Source organism: Limulus polyphemus, unplaced genomic scaffold (genome assembly GCF_000517525.1).
Source record: "Limulus polyphemus unplaced genomic scaffold, Limulus_polyphemus-2.1.2 Scaffold286, whole genome shotgun sequence".
NCBI classification, from domain to species: domain Eukaryota; kingdom Metazoa; phylum Arthropoda; class Merostomata; order Xiphosura; family Limulidae; genus Limulus; species Limulus polyphemus.
In genome coordinates this window covers 374,872-390,701 of record NW_013665896.1, presented here as the reverse complement: position 1 = coordinate 390,701, position 15,830 = coordinate 374,872, and the positions used below count along the sequence as shown (strand labels likewise).

General features: G+C 32.5%; 1 protein-coding gene across 3 annotated transcripts in view; it reads left to right on the top strand.

The window, feature by feature from the left end:
* Positions 1-15,830, top strand: part of LOC106457045 (5-hydroxytryptamine receptor 2A-like) — a 69,392-nt gene that overhangs the window by 49,055 nt on the left and 4,507 nt on the right. The window contains exon 1 of one of the 3 annotated variants that reach the window (XM_022382868.1): positions 8,844-8,912. The exons of the other annotated variants lie outside the window; for them this stretch is intronic. The gene's annotated coding sequence lies outside the window, so the exon portion shown is untranslated. Of the gene's footprint in view, positions 1-8,843; positions 8,913-15,830 lie in introns of those variants that run through there. 3 annotated transcript variants of the gene reach the window in all.

The window sequence follows — 15,830 nt, the reverse complement described above, 5'->3', positions numbered from 1 at the left end:
GCCCTAACCACCTGGCCATGCCGGGCCTAGACAATAGTACTTATAATAAGGATGTCACAACTTTTTTATTATGTATAGATGAATTTATGACTATATAAACACCAGTGAGCCAACAAATGTAAGCTATATATTAGATAACTAGCACTTCAGTTGTAAACAGCCTCATTCGGAATGCGTTTACAAGATACTGTATCAAGCTAAAACATCAAGTAGTCTATTGAGTTTTGATATCGATTTTACACAAACGTAAACCTTTATCATTTTGTAATGACGCACAGAATGGAGCTAATAATGCCCTTCACTGGATATAATGCGTTTACAAGATACTGTATCAAGCTAAAACATCAAGTAGTCTATTGAGTTTTGATATCGATTTTATACAAACGTAAACCTTTATCATTTTGTAATGACGCACAGAATGGAGCTAATAATGCCCTTCATTGGATAGAATGCAGCAGAAGCTTTGATTGTACTTCAGTTGTTCTTTAATTTGTTACTGGATTTCTTTGGTTTTTCTACTATCTTCTCAAAGTTGGTTTCCTATATTAAGCAATAATTGTCTGCGTCAATGGGTAAGATAATAGAAATACTGAAACATTAATTGAAGATAGTGATTATGCAAGTAATGATGATAAAGAAAGTGAGTGCGTTCATAGGAGAATGGAAAAACGTACATGATATCAGAAGTGTTTTTGGAATAAATGCTTCTTTGGTGAGAAATTTATCAAGTTGAAAATCATGTGAATCTTCTAATTCTATTGGTAAAGCAAATCGTATAAGTACACTAAATCGTCATTAGCAATAAAATTCATATCCTCATTTTCATCTTGCACAGTTTCATCATTTATTTTCACAATATTCTCATTGTAATTTGGCCGAGGTCGTTTTCTTCTACCGTTTCTTCCATTATTAGGAGCTGTGAATACACTTTTTGGCTTCTTTCTCTCACATCTAAGACTCAATTCAGCAGAAACTTATAACATAATCCATCACGTTCACAACTGCAACGGGAGTATGCTAAGCATTTTGAACATCTAGGCTTCTTACATTTGCAAAACAAAAAGTTCCATTCTGAACTATAATTGCAGTTTTTTTTCGACAGTCGCTGAATCAGTAGTCAGCAATTTCGTTCCATTGATTTGGAGTATCCAGTAGTCCACTGAAATTCCAAATAGGCTAATTAATAATGCTCAAAAAAAAGAAACAAAAAACCTGTTTTCGCAATGGGTCATTCCTTCTGAACAATATGAGATTATCCAATTTGTAGATACGGCGATGTTAAGTGAAATTAAATTTTAAATTTAATTAATAATGCATGAATTGTTTTATTCATCAAAATAAAGTATTTAATTTTTTTCTATAATTTTAAAGAAATTTAGTAAACATTCTTCATAAGATCCAACCCATATTTTTCTATATGTTACACTTAACAGAATATTTCAATTACTTCTCAACACCTAGACAAAATGTCAGTTGTGTTTCTTCTTTTTTGGTTTCTAAATGAGAATCTAATCTGCTAACTTTTTTTAGTTATTTAACCTTACGATGGGAAGATGAATTACCGGCACCTCCTCCCTTTCGATCCCTCATAAATACGTTGATTTTAATGGGTTTTTTATCTCTAGCTATCGATAAAGAAATTCTGTTACAACTTGCACAATAAATTTAGTTTGTGCATATCGCGGAATCCTACACAGCCTTAATATTGTAATTTCGTACGACACATTGTGTCACGTAAATATACTTTGTGTTCTATTTAACCGGCTTACTATCTGCTTTCCACACGATAATTTCTAGCAGCTGCGCAAAAGCATCCACCAAAATCTTTATCGTGTATCTTTACTAGACCTTGACAAAGTTTTGAAAATTCTTTGTGACACTGCTTGAAATTTTAAATACTTATTTCAAAATGTAAAATAATATTATGTGTTATTATGCTGTAGGGCGAAGTGAGAAGCCATTTAAATGCATTATCAATATCTATCTTTAGGAAAATTTGCAAAAAAATTATTTAACTTTCCATATTTTGTTTCTTGAGAGACAAAACTTTAGTTCAATGACATTATATGATGAACGATTTTAAGACACAGACCTAAATTACGCTCAAATTAAATCAATTAAAAAGAATATTATTATTTATACAACAAACAGTTACATATGCATGAAAATGTTTATTTCTGGGTTAAGGAAATAATGTTTTTATTCATTTAACGTTGAATACATTCTGAAATTTAGTTGAAGGTCCTAGTGAATTGTTAGTACAAATATCTATCTGAAATGCTTCTAAACACAATGTTTACAAACATTTGTGTATAATTGCTTGTTTAGTTCAGCACAAAGCTACACAAATAACTATTTGCGATCTGTCCATCACAAGAAATCGAATTCTGAATTCTAGTGTGTTATATATTTGTGTTTAAAGTTATTTTAAATTGCCTCTTCAGAGAAACTTGTTAGAAAAACTTGGGTCACTTAACATTTGGCATTATGTATAGCCAGTAAATTTATTTGTAAAATTAAAAATGATTACCTTCCTCTTGTTCAATTAGTATAATAACGTCCAAGGTACATTTCTGATAATCCTGTGCTTTTTTCCCCAAAATCGGTTTATTTCTAACAATAAGACACGTAAATATTACAATTTATAATATAAATCCAAGTGAGACATTTGAGCTGTTGGTCCACATTAATAACACAGGCCTGCGAATTTAAACTTCATAAAAGTTGTTTTGTTTTTAATAACGGATTTTCCATAATTCAGCTACGCAGCTTTCTAAAAAATATTCCTTTTTTTTTCTATCACGTATGGATTTTTTGCAAATTGGGAAGAAAAAAAACTCTTACTTAGATCAAATTATTATTTGAACATTTTTTATATTATTATGCTTGTTAACAAAAATACAAACAAACTGAAGAAAAAAGAAGAACAAATATGCATCCACATTCATCCTGATTTTTTTTGTGTGTGAAATCTGCGTCTTTTAGTTTCAAAACTACGTATTGACTTTCTTTTATGTATTGCGTTATGACGTTTTGTAAAATATCTATACGTGATGGAGAAAAATGGATATCATTTTCGGATTCAGCGTACAGGAATTACTGTAGAACATGTAAAAAGTTTAAGACAATAAAACCATCGCAGGCCTGTGTAATTAGATAAGGTACCGTGAACATTGCTCTCTATGATAAAACTACATTAAAATACTTAGCATAGGATTACAGAAAAATATTCATAGGCTGGAGAGCTGGAGTTTTATTAAAAGCGTGAATTTTACATTGGGTTATAAATATGCATTAAATACTAGCAACACAAACACTGGATTCAGATAAATGTAACTCGAACTTATCTCCCAATGGCTCAGCGGGAAGTCGCTAAGCTTCTGAAGCTAGAAAACTATATGAAAAATACCCTCCAAGCTGGAGGTGGTCTTGATGTACTTGAATAACTATGGCAAGAAACGGTCGATTTACTTCAAAACCATGAAGTCATAAATAATTTTCAAGAGAGAATGTAAAGAAAGATTTTCTTCGAGCTTCATAATTACCGAAAATTCATCAGATAACCAGAAATTTAAACATCATAAAATATAGAAAGTATCAAAGGTGAAATTCTTTTTTGCTAATAAGAGAACGTAATGGTACAAACAGTGTGAGATGAAATACCTGTACCGCATGGCCAGTTTACCGAAGGAAATTTGGCTACGTCAAAATAAATAGTCAAGTCACAAGTCTAATCCACGGCTAAGTTTCTACAAACCATGGAAAATGAAACCGGTGCATCCTCTTTTCTGACATGCTTGTGAAGTCGTCTGACTGAACATCCATGGATTTCTGTGCAAAGGATTTGATTAAACTTTGATCTTCGAAACCGACGCCCTCCTGTGGAAATGTGGTCTAAAACTGACCATCCCATCCTTCGAAGCAGCATCTTGGTTTAAAAGAAATTGCAGTTTTGAGCATCAGTGCATAACAATGGTCATCAGAATAAGGATGATCAAAATGGAGGAAAAAGTTCAGAGGTCAGCACGCCCCCGAACGTCTTTCTTATAAAGTACAATTAACTTTCCCGGTGTTCAGGTAAATTACAATATTGATCCATTTGCCCTTGCAAAAGAATCAGTTAACACATCGAGTACTACTGAGCGTTTTTTACATCTTAAAAAAAAAAGATCGAACAATAGATCTCTATATTTGTTTTTGATTTGAAGTTAAGCACATAGCTACACAATGGGCTATCTGTGCTCTGCACACCACGGGTATCGAAACCCCGTTTCTAGCGTTGTAAGCCTGCAGACATTCCGCTGTGCCACTGGGGGCAGATCTCTATATTTACAAATGGTTAATAAAAACACAATGTTTCCAATGTTTAGCTTCTTTGTTCTTCTAAACAATTATACAAAAGGCTTACCTTAAATTAATTCAGAGGCTTATTTATTTATTTTAAATCTGTAGAGACTTGCAGAGTTTATAAAATGTTTTATTTCTGACATAAGTCAGTGATTTACAGTTTTCAAAATTATTATTGTGGTTTGTTTTTTTTTGGAATTAATCATATTATTCTTGTGATTAACAATTACAAAGACTGATAAAAGGTTTCTTTGAAGATTAGCCTGTACAAGGACTGGTAACAGATTATTTTGAAGTGGATTCAGCCTTTTATAGGCTTTATGGACTTTACTTGCGCTCCCCTCAGGTGAATCAGCGGCAATCAAATTCATTTCATTTCTCAGTACACAACGAGATATAGATAGATATATTATTTTATATATACACTTACATAACAAACTGTTCAAATATTATTACAACACATAGAAATGAAATAAGAATAGCAAGTTTATCAATTTATATATTTTGGCAAATTAGTTTTAAAAAAGCCACTTATCTAAAATTATTGTTTATTCATGAAACACATCTTTAGTAACTTCTTACCCAATAGCTCATTAACAACCTAAATCTTCAAATGATCGCTTATATTTCAGTAATTAGGTTTAATAAGTAAATTTGGGGAATGTTCATTCACTATTAACCTCAATAAGTGATCATGATCATTTTAACCCAGCATAGTTGATATTCCAGTAATATCCCAGCACTGGGTGAGAAGTCACTCAATATGCTTAGAGTAGCACACTGTCTTATATGTTTTCATCAGCTTGTCTGCCAAGTTTAAATCCTTTTAAAATTTGTTTGAATCCCATGTTTTATTTACGTGCAAAATTGCCCAAAACGTGTGTCAAGTAGTTTGTTTTATATAATTATGTACGTTTCCCAAATTTTGCTGCTACTGACTACCCAGTGAAAACAAAATACAAGAATGATAATTCACACAAACGCTTCAGCATTCTGAACTTTTAAATACAATTTCGCGCTTTTAAAATAAATAGTAGGAATCTTTCTTTTTGACTAAACAACATTTAATGCTTCAAACAAGCGCTATGATACGCGTTTGGTACTTTGGTGCATAAGCACTTTAGAATGATTTTCTTTCCATAATCTCTATATATATCATATAATATACAAAATGTGTTGCTTTCCACACTATCCATAACCTCTATATCACAAAATGTCTGGTTTTATGCTTATGTGAAATTTAATAGTAACTAACTAAACAGATAATGTACTCGTAAAAGCTACTTATCAATATGAAGATATCATATGAACGTGTTGAAAATTGCAGTTATGGAGGATTCTTTAGTCAAATAGTTTTATGCGCTAGCCTCCAGACTTCTAGCCGTAATATGCCAATTTTTTTAGGACAAGTACACTAGGATGTCTAAACATAATATGCCCAAGACAACACATTAATTGAAAACATTCAGTCCAATAACAGTCTCGACATGTGGTGTTAAAATGGAAACCATTATACTCACAATCTTTCATTTTCACCTATATTTATACAAAATAAAACAATAACAATTAACCTTTTAATATATGTTATTAATGTTCACTATATCTTGTACTTTTTAAACAAAGTTAATCGTGGTCTATGAATACCAGTGCTTAGGTTAGAACTCAACACTCAAAACCTGATCGTTTGGATGAAAAGTTATCTCTTTCAAACTTCAAGGGCATATCGAGGTTTATGTCGAAAACAAAACATATCATCGATCTAAACAGTCATGAATCTTAGTCATCGAGATACTTTCAAACATATTTCACTGTCGCAGCTCTCTTCTTTAAAACAGAAAACTAGAACAGTGTGTATCGGATTCCTGGCGTCTCAGATTTATTCGAACACATATTCAACAGTTCTTGATTTTTTTTTTGGATAAGAGTGCAATAGCATCCCAGGAGTCTGTCGGGTTTCTGCTCAGTTCTAACAAATGAATCTAACTCTTACACGTTTAGAACCAATAAATCACTATTTCATGTTTTTTTAGAAATACAAGAAAATATTCGGCAAGTTGACAACTCAAGATGCTTTTCTCAGTATAACGAATTGGTCGAGATGTATGCTCAAAGCACACATATATAATAGAGAAGTAAAAATGGTAAACGACCACTGTAAGCTTCCGTTTCAGAACTCTGAAGCATACATAATACTTAAGATAAATTTGTAATAAACCTGGGTCAGAGGCTTTGAAATCCGAAACCTAATATATATATATATACCTGGGCTAAAGGCTTTGAAAACCGAAACCTTATATATATACGTGCATAAATAAAACAATTTAACTGGAATACGGCTTAAAATAAGTTGGACTCAGCGCATTTCTTTCTCTTTCAGCCTAATAAAAACAGAGTGTTTGTGGAATAACTAAATTGAATTATATCAATAACGGTAACTCAGAATCTGTCATTGGTATAAAGACTGATTCTGATTATGGTCTTCGTAATTATAGCCGACACTAATCTACGTGCTTTAAAAGACTCAATGGTCATCAATGTTTTCATAGAAACTGCTAATAACTTTTCATAATGAAAATAAAACGTTTACTGTCATCATTAATGGTCTTCAACAATTTCACTGCAGCACTAAACATGTCGGTTGAGTACGTTAAATGAAAACAATTCTTAATATGAAAGTCAGCAAGTCACATGAAAACCATAGCCGATATAAAGTAGCAATGGATTGGCTTGTATTACACCCATATTTTGGCATTGTTTATTGTTTGTTAGTAGTGTGATGCTACCAATAATTGATAGCTTATTGGAAGGGTATGTAAAGCCATGTATTTAAACACTCAGGTAGATCATAAAGATGTGATCAAATTGTGGATTTAGAATTTCCATGAAGAGAATATCCCTTGTACATAATGTCATTGTAAAACAGAGGAATATGGATCAACTTGGGGCGCCAAGATCATCCAAGTAGAGACCTGCAACAAGTTGTACCTCAACCGTGGTAAAAAAAAAGGTAATAGGTGAGAATACATGAACACAAACGTCAGTGGAGACAAAAGCAGTCCACGTCTCTCAGACAACACTACACAACATAATCAAGAAAGACTGTTTCTCCATAGGGGAAAGTGATACAAGTCACTTGTACAAAAATGACTTCCACGACATATCCATTCAACCGTCGTATACCTCAAGCAGCTGGGGAATGCATGTGGTATTAATAAGAAGACTATATGCTTTATGCAAAATCTGCAGGAACGAGAGGAATGGTTTAGACGCACCAGCAAAGTATTTTGCAATGGAAACTACGTTGAAGGGCTATTGTCAAAATGTATTGTCTTCAGGTACAGCATGACCGAACGTGGCGACATCGACTGTAGCGACGTAGTGAGACTCAAAAATTATTTTAATATAACGTATACTTAACATCTGCACTTGGCTATATTCAGGCAATGCGAAATTCAACATATAGTCAAAACTTTAAGGCCTGGTGGTTAGGGCGCTCGACTCGCAATCTTAGTGTCGCGAGTTCTAATCCCCGTCACCAAACATGCTCGCCCTTTCAGCCATTGATGCGTTATAATGTGACTGTCAACCCTACTATTCTTTGGTAAAATAATAGCCCAAGAGTTGATTAGCTGCCTTCCCTCTAGTCTATCACTGGTAAATTAGGGACGGCTAACGCAGATAGCCCTTGTATAACTTTGCGCGAAATTCGCAACAAACTAAACCAGTCGAAACTTCAAAATGTTTAATGGACAGAATATACAGTCACAGAGTTTCTACCAAAAAGAAATACTCCCTTTGGATAACAGCTGTAAATATCGCTAGCAGCATATGAAACAATGCATCTCAGTCATTATAAGTAAGAACATAACAATATTATTATAAATTAATTATATTAATTACTGAATTGATTTTCACTTCTAATCTATATGTATAAATAGCTTGCTTTGATCAGATGTTAATATTAATTAGCTATATCCGTTACTGTTTGTCAAGACACAAAAGTGAATAATTCCATACAATGATAGCACCAGGAAATTAAGTACAGACCCCTCGACACCCGAAAGAAGGAGTATATGTTACTAGTATTCTCCCATTATTTCCTTAATGGATGTCAATGACACATTCTTTAATCGTTACACTTGAAGGACCATTTTTGCCTCCCTGATGTACATATTCCTAAAAGAATGTGGCAATGAAAACTGGTCCACATTGCAAGTTATCGCAACTGCCTGGAAACTTCTTAGTCAAAAAAGCATAATGAGGCTTAAGTGACTGAGATTATAAAACTAAAATTAAGCTATAACTACGATTTACCATAATAAGTCCCGTTTTGTTGAACTTTAATTTTTAAATAAACGTTCTATCTTTAGATTTCGTTGGTAGTCTAGAGCAACTTATTCAGAAACACTTAGACTTTCTAACTGTTATAGTATTTCTTAAATATTTTCTAACAATTATAACACTTCCTTTGTTTATTCTTAGGTCCAGTTAATCAAATTCATCTATTTCTTACTTGAAGTTGAAGATTTGAAGCACCATATGAGCTGAAGTTGCAGATCAGAGGCGTATATATATCTCTAATTTTGAACTACTGTCCAAAAAGAGGACAGAAAGTCAATAGTAACCACCTCCATAAACACTTTGTCTGGCTCTTCGAAACTAATAATATGAGAGGTTTTCATTTTTATAACTACTCTACAAATTAAAGTGCAAAATATATTCAGTGGTATAACTGTTCGAACCTTGGACCTTACGATACGCAGCCAAGCACATTAATCACTAATTCATTATTTTAGTTATACATTCAAAATTATGTACAGTTTACATGTTTGGGATATGTGTGCTTTTCAAGAATGTTTTAGGATTCACTGTACACAGACTTTTTTGTGCCTTTTGAGCGCTTAGTAATACTTCAGTCATGTAGTTGGTAGTATAGGCGCTCAACACGAAACTTGGGCCCTAACATCTTTCACCTGGGTGACGTTATAATGTGACGGTCAGTCCTATTATTCATTAATAAAAAGTAGCCCAAGAGTTGGCGGTGGGTGCTGTCTCCCTCTGGTCGTCAGTTCAAAACTACAGACAGTGACAAATAGCCATGGTAGGTTTGTCATAAATATAAATAAACAGTCAAGTGCCACGCGTATACGTCTTTTTAAACCATTCTAAACTCTATATATTATTTTTCAAAGGAAAGGACCTCATATTTAAAATGTGTTCTTTTTATTTTAAGGTTTATTTCTTCTTTTGCAATCATCGGGAAAAATACAAAGTGAAGACTCTCCATCTTTACACACCAAGCCTAACACTAACGCAGTAAAGTAGGATACGAAATTAGATTACGTTTTTATCATAAAACTTGGTGTCGGAGGTGAAATCGGCAAATTTAAATTATTTTAGAGTGAGTTTACAGTGACGCACGGATTATCGACGATCCGGAAAAAAATAGAACACGAAGTTATATAGAAACTTGGCTGCTTTAACGCTCAGCGGTATGCAAGTATAGAGTCAAGTAATGGTTTAGATATAACGAAAACGTGCTTTTAGTTAATTCGGATTTTGTAGGCTTAATGCACCTCAGGAAAAGTGTTCTGCCCAAAATGTCGTGCAAATAAAAATATGTCTCCACATGGTATTAATATTTCGCCATCCTTTAACTACTGATAATGAAACAAAAGCTCTGAGTATTGTTGCTACAATATTCATTGTATTGTTTCCTATGGAAACAATATATGAAAAAATATGGCACAGGATAGCACTCGTAATTTCCAAAGCACTTGAGAAAAAAGATATTCCAGAAAATACTTTATGTACGGAGATTTTAAGATGGGTTTGACTTGTTTTAGATATTTACATAAGAGCTATCTGCACAAGCCCACTCTAATATTAGACTGATATTCAAGAGGGATATCAGCTATCAAAAGTTCCCATCGTGATCTCTTGAGCTAATTTAATCGAATAGATGAATTGACTGTCACTCTTGTAACGCACCCACGGCCCGGAAGTTCAGAGTGCGATTTTTCTTTCTTTTCTATTTTTTTAGTACACGAACCACGAACCTGTAAACTACAGTCTAGCACACTAACCACTAGGCTACGCCCAGCTCAAAAAGATTTTAAGCACGTTTGTTTGCTCTCTAGTCCTTTAAGAATATTATATACATTGTAACGTAAAACTTCAACAACATTTTTCCTGTATAAATTTTAGGGCAAGACAGCAATTCATTCAATGGTAAAAATCTTATTAAGGAACTCAAAAACAATGTGACAAAGACTTATCCTCGCTGTCTTAGTTTAGTTACTCAAACAGGTATAAAGGCAGGAAATAACAAAATGACCTTAACACAAGTAAAACCGATGTTTAATTGTCATCAATAAAAAATACAAAAAATTAAAGAATAATAATCAAGTACTCTAACATTTAAGTTTACTCAAGGAAACTCAAGCTCAATCACAGCCGTACATTAGAATTCTGTATAATGGTTACCTAAACATCATGGAGAAATTATGTGTCTTAGATCAACTGGAGATGGTCGGAACTAGTTGTTAACGTGCTTTGACTGTGAATCGAGGATTCATGGTTCGCTGCAAAAAAATGCGCTCAACGCTTAAACCGTGAATGCGCTATAAGAGTGACAGTCAAACAGGTGCAGTCCATGTGTTTGGGATGGGTGTTTTTCACTTGTTGCCTTCCCTCTAGTCTACCAGTTTGGCCCTGAAGAAAAAAGATCTACATTTCGAAAGTGTCCGGTTTATAGGATATTGTATCTTTGTGTTAAATTGTGTTTTTCTGACATCATGGAAGAGTTCAGAGTTAGGGACAGATATGCGTAGAAAGCCCTTTGCATAGCTTTTCTCAGAAATTCGGAAACGAAAACCTAAACCAATTGTTTTAGCATATTCCTAGCCTCTTGGTCATTTCTGTAGTATAGAGCACTTCCATAAAATTATTAAAACCTGATACCATGAAACAAATAATTAGTTTCTGTGTATCTAGTAAGTAAAGTTAGATATCCTTCTTTATCCACTATTAATTTCATTAACAGTATTGGTTAAAATGTTTAATATATATAATATTTCTGTTGTATTTGTGTTCATTTATTCATTTTTGATTATGTGAACTATTTTCCATTGATGCTTTGTGAGCATGGAAAAATCTGACTGAAGGAGTAAGGATTAGGGGACAAATAGTGAAATCTTGCTGGCTAACACAAAAGAAAGACTACAACTTTCAATTACGAAAGTTAACGAAGAATCAAATGATTTTATTATGAAAATAAACATGAAAAAGACTAAAGTGTTGAGGGGTGTCAAGGAAAGAAGTAGAAAACTAAACATTATCGTCAAAGATTTAAAAAGTTGCAAGAGTTGAAAGAGTTTCGTTACTTACGTAGCCTTAACACATCAGATGATAGATATTCTAAAGAAATCAGAACCAGAAATGGAATGGAATGGCTAAATAAACCTTTAGAAATAAAAAGGAGCTACTAACTAAACTCTTTGAGAAGAAACAGAAGAAAAGGAAAATATAAAGTTACATCTGGAGTGTGGCAACGTAAGTATGCAAAACTTGGACAAGACGTAAGGAAGACATAAAAAGACTGAAAGGTTTAAAACTGGACTGAAAAAGAGACAATTAAAGAAGTTCTACTTCAGGCGGGAGTAAAATGTAGATTTGTTCCATCGGCCATGAAGAGGAAGAAAATATAGGTTGGACATGTGTTGAGAGGAAATGGCCTGGTGGAGGAGGTGATCGAGGGAATATTCCTTTGGAGAAGATCAAGAGGATGGAAAAGGATTTTGATGCTTAGACGATGTCCAACAAGAAAGGGCGTATGAAGAGATGAAGAGTTTGGCTGAAGACAGAGCGAAGTGGAGGGAAGAACTATGCCTAGGACCTGTCTAAGAACAAAACACTTGATGATAATGATGTCCGTTACCTAATGAAAGTAGAAAGACGTATGATAATTTGGAAATTACATTAAATAGCCTGAACTTGTCCTACAGCTGGGGACAAATGTCTTGATATTTAGAACCTCAAATATAAACACCATCTCAATTATACCCTGTTACTTTCATTGTTAAAAACCGAAAACAATATGAATATGAATGAAATAGCATTCCCCCAAATCGGATAAAACTATTCAAAAAACATCATATGCCCGTACATAATCACTACTGTCATTAATAGAGAAAAGATAAAAACCGTCTCAAAACATAACGATCTCCCAGTCAACATATCTGCAGAAGTAACACATATTGTTTTAAATTCAACCATTATAAATCTCCTTCAAAACAAGAAAGTCGTAAATGCTTAACTGTATACAATTTACAAAATTCGATTTTATGGAAAATGCAACAAGAAGTTTACTGGACAAATATACTTATTATGTCTAAATGTAACGTAAAACAAATTACTGAGAGAGGTGCAATAGTATAAACAGTTTGAATTTCAATGCTTTTACTGACTTTTCAAATGTATTATTCAATTTTGATGCTAGAAAACAACTTTATTTTTAGCTCCGTAAAGGTTTTTTCCTAAATAAACGTACGAAATTGATTTAGTTTACTTTGTTATAAAAGTCCTATTAATCAAATAAACACGGTTTTTCCATCGACTCAGTTTAACTGACATTTTGAAAAAGGAATTTACATTATATTATAACTATTAATACTTTGCTATAATGATTTAAAATATCAAATATGATATTTTGTTATTGAATACTTCTATTGGAGTTAGGAATTCATTTTATATACACAATAACCACGTTTACTCAGCTTTTGCTATCATCTGCATACAATACAATATAGGTACGTGTAGGTATATAGCTCCGTTCATTACTTTTTTTTAAGTCTACGTGACCAACTACTTTGTGTAAAATAAATATTACACGGTTTGTATTAAAAGGACACTCCAGAACTTGGAATAGTTTGTTTTTAATGCTGATACCATGTCTCTGAATAAACTTAAAACGAAACAGTACATTATTCTGCCTATAACAATGTTCGTCCTAAACAGAATTGGTAACAAGGTCAAAAATAAAAGAATAATTAAAAATATATATACATAAAGTTTCTTACTAGCATACTAATAAAGAAGTTGAGCAATTTAAAATGATAAAGTAATTAATGTGTGAACCAGTTTTAAAAGTATATTTTCAAAATTCTAAGGACATATTAGGTATACATTCAATAAATATAGAGGTTTTTCAGTATAAAAAGTTAAATCTCCATATGCTTCTTTCATGAAATTAGTTCCTTTTACTACCACCTCTCTTTTTCAAAATTGCTTACACACACCACTCTAACGAACATAACTACTAACTATCGTTGTGATATTAGATAATCAATATAACGAAGATAACTATTGTTGTTGTGATATTAGATAATCAATATAACGAAGATAACTATTGTTGTTGTGATACTAGATAATCAATATAACGAAGATAACTATTGTTGTTGTGATACTAGATAATCAATATAACGAAGATAACTATTGTTGTTGTGATATTAGATAATCAATATAACGAAGATAACTATTGTTGTTGTGATACAAGATAATCAATATAACGAAGATAACTATTGTTGTTGTGATATTAAGATAATCAATATAATGAAGATAACTATTGTTGTTGTGATACTAGATAATCAATATAACGAAGATAACTATTAATTGTTGTTGTGATATTAGATAATCAATATAACGAAGATAACTATTAATTGTTGTTGTAATATTAGACGATCAATATAACGAAGATTACTACTAACTGTCTTTGTGATATCAGATAATCAATCTGACGAAGATAACTAAATGTCGTTCCGACGTTAGATAATACAACGAAGATAACTTCTAACTGCTGTTGTGACGTTAGATAATATAACGAAGATAACTTCTAACTACTGTTGTGACGTTAGATAATATAACGAAGATAACTTCTAACTGTTTTTAGTAGCGTTAGATAATATAAGGAAGATAACTTCTAACTGTTGTTGTGACGTTAGATAATATAACGAAGATAACTTCTAACTGTTTTTAGTAGCGTTAGATAATATAACGAAGATAACTTCTAACTGTTGTTGTGACGTTAGATAATATAACGAAGATAACTTCTAACTGCTGTTGTGACGTTAGATAATATAACGAAGATAACTTCTAACTGTTTTAGTAGCGTTAGATAATATAACGAAGATAACTTCTAACTGTTGTTGTGACGTTAGATAATATAACGAAGATAACTTCTAACTGTTGTTGTGACGTTAGATAATATAACGAAGATAACTTCTAACTGTTGTTGTGACTATAGATAATATAACGAAGATAGCTTCTAACTGTTGTTGTGATATTAGATAATCAATATAACGAAGATAACTATTAATTGTTGTTGTAATATTAGACGATCAATATAACGAAGATAACTACTAACTGTCTTTGTGATATCAGATAATCAATCTGACGAAGATAACTAAATGTCGTTCCGACGTTAGATAATACAACGAAGATAACTTCTAACTGCTGTTGTGACGTTAGATAATATAACGAAGATAACTTCTAACTGTTTTTAGTAGCGTTAGATAATATAACGAAGATAACTTCTAACTGTTGTTGTGACGTTAGATTACACTCTTACTTCATGAGAACGCATCTGCTTCAAATTTCACAAACACGCAGTTTTATCGAGCAGTTTTTGTTTAGTTTTTTGTAATCGTATACACAAATACCAATTATCAATCATCAAATAAAGAAGTGCCTCTCTAAGTTGATTGAGTAGAAACAATAAAGGCTATGCTTTACTCCTCTTTAATCTCCTCTAAACCTCCAGCGTTCATAGCTTTTCTTATTTTTTCGGTATGTTTTGAAAATGGCTGCTTTATCACAGAAATTACTATCCTTCTTTCTATTTGAATGGTTATTGTTTGTTTACGTTATATTAGGTTAACTGTAGTCACTGTTAAATTCAAAAATACTTAATATGTCTTGTTTCCCAGGCTTCACTGAATCCAGCTTTCGGTAAAAAGAAAGAGTGTAAATACGTGAATGATTCTTCAGTGTAGGTAAAAAGGCTTAGCCATAGCAACACACGTTTCTCAGACAAGATTGATTAGTACAGCCACTTTATTTGTCAGATACTTACAATAATTGTTAAGTAAACAACATCTTAATTAACGATACGATTATCTGTTTTATTATTCTATCTTAAACTTAAAAAATATTCATTTTTTACAGCACTAGTTTTTCCAGGAAAATTTAAGCTTCTCTGATAACATAACTATATCTAAAGTTTTTTTTACATGTTGATATAAAATCGAACCGAAATGTTTACATAATTGTCTTGTTTTTTAGATGCAAGTAATTTTCTTGTAATACGTATGTTAGTTAAGATCGTATCATATTCTGAAATTACTCCCCCCGCTGGGAAAGCGATAAGCCTTCGGATTTACAACGCTGAAATCAGCGGTTCGATTCCCTTCGGTGGATACAGCAGA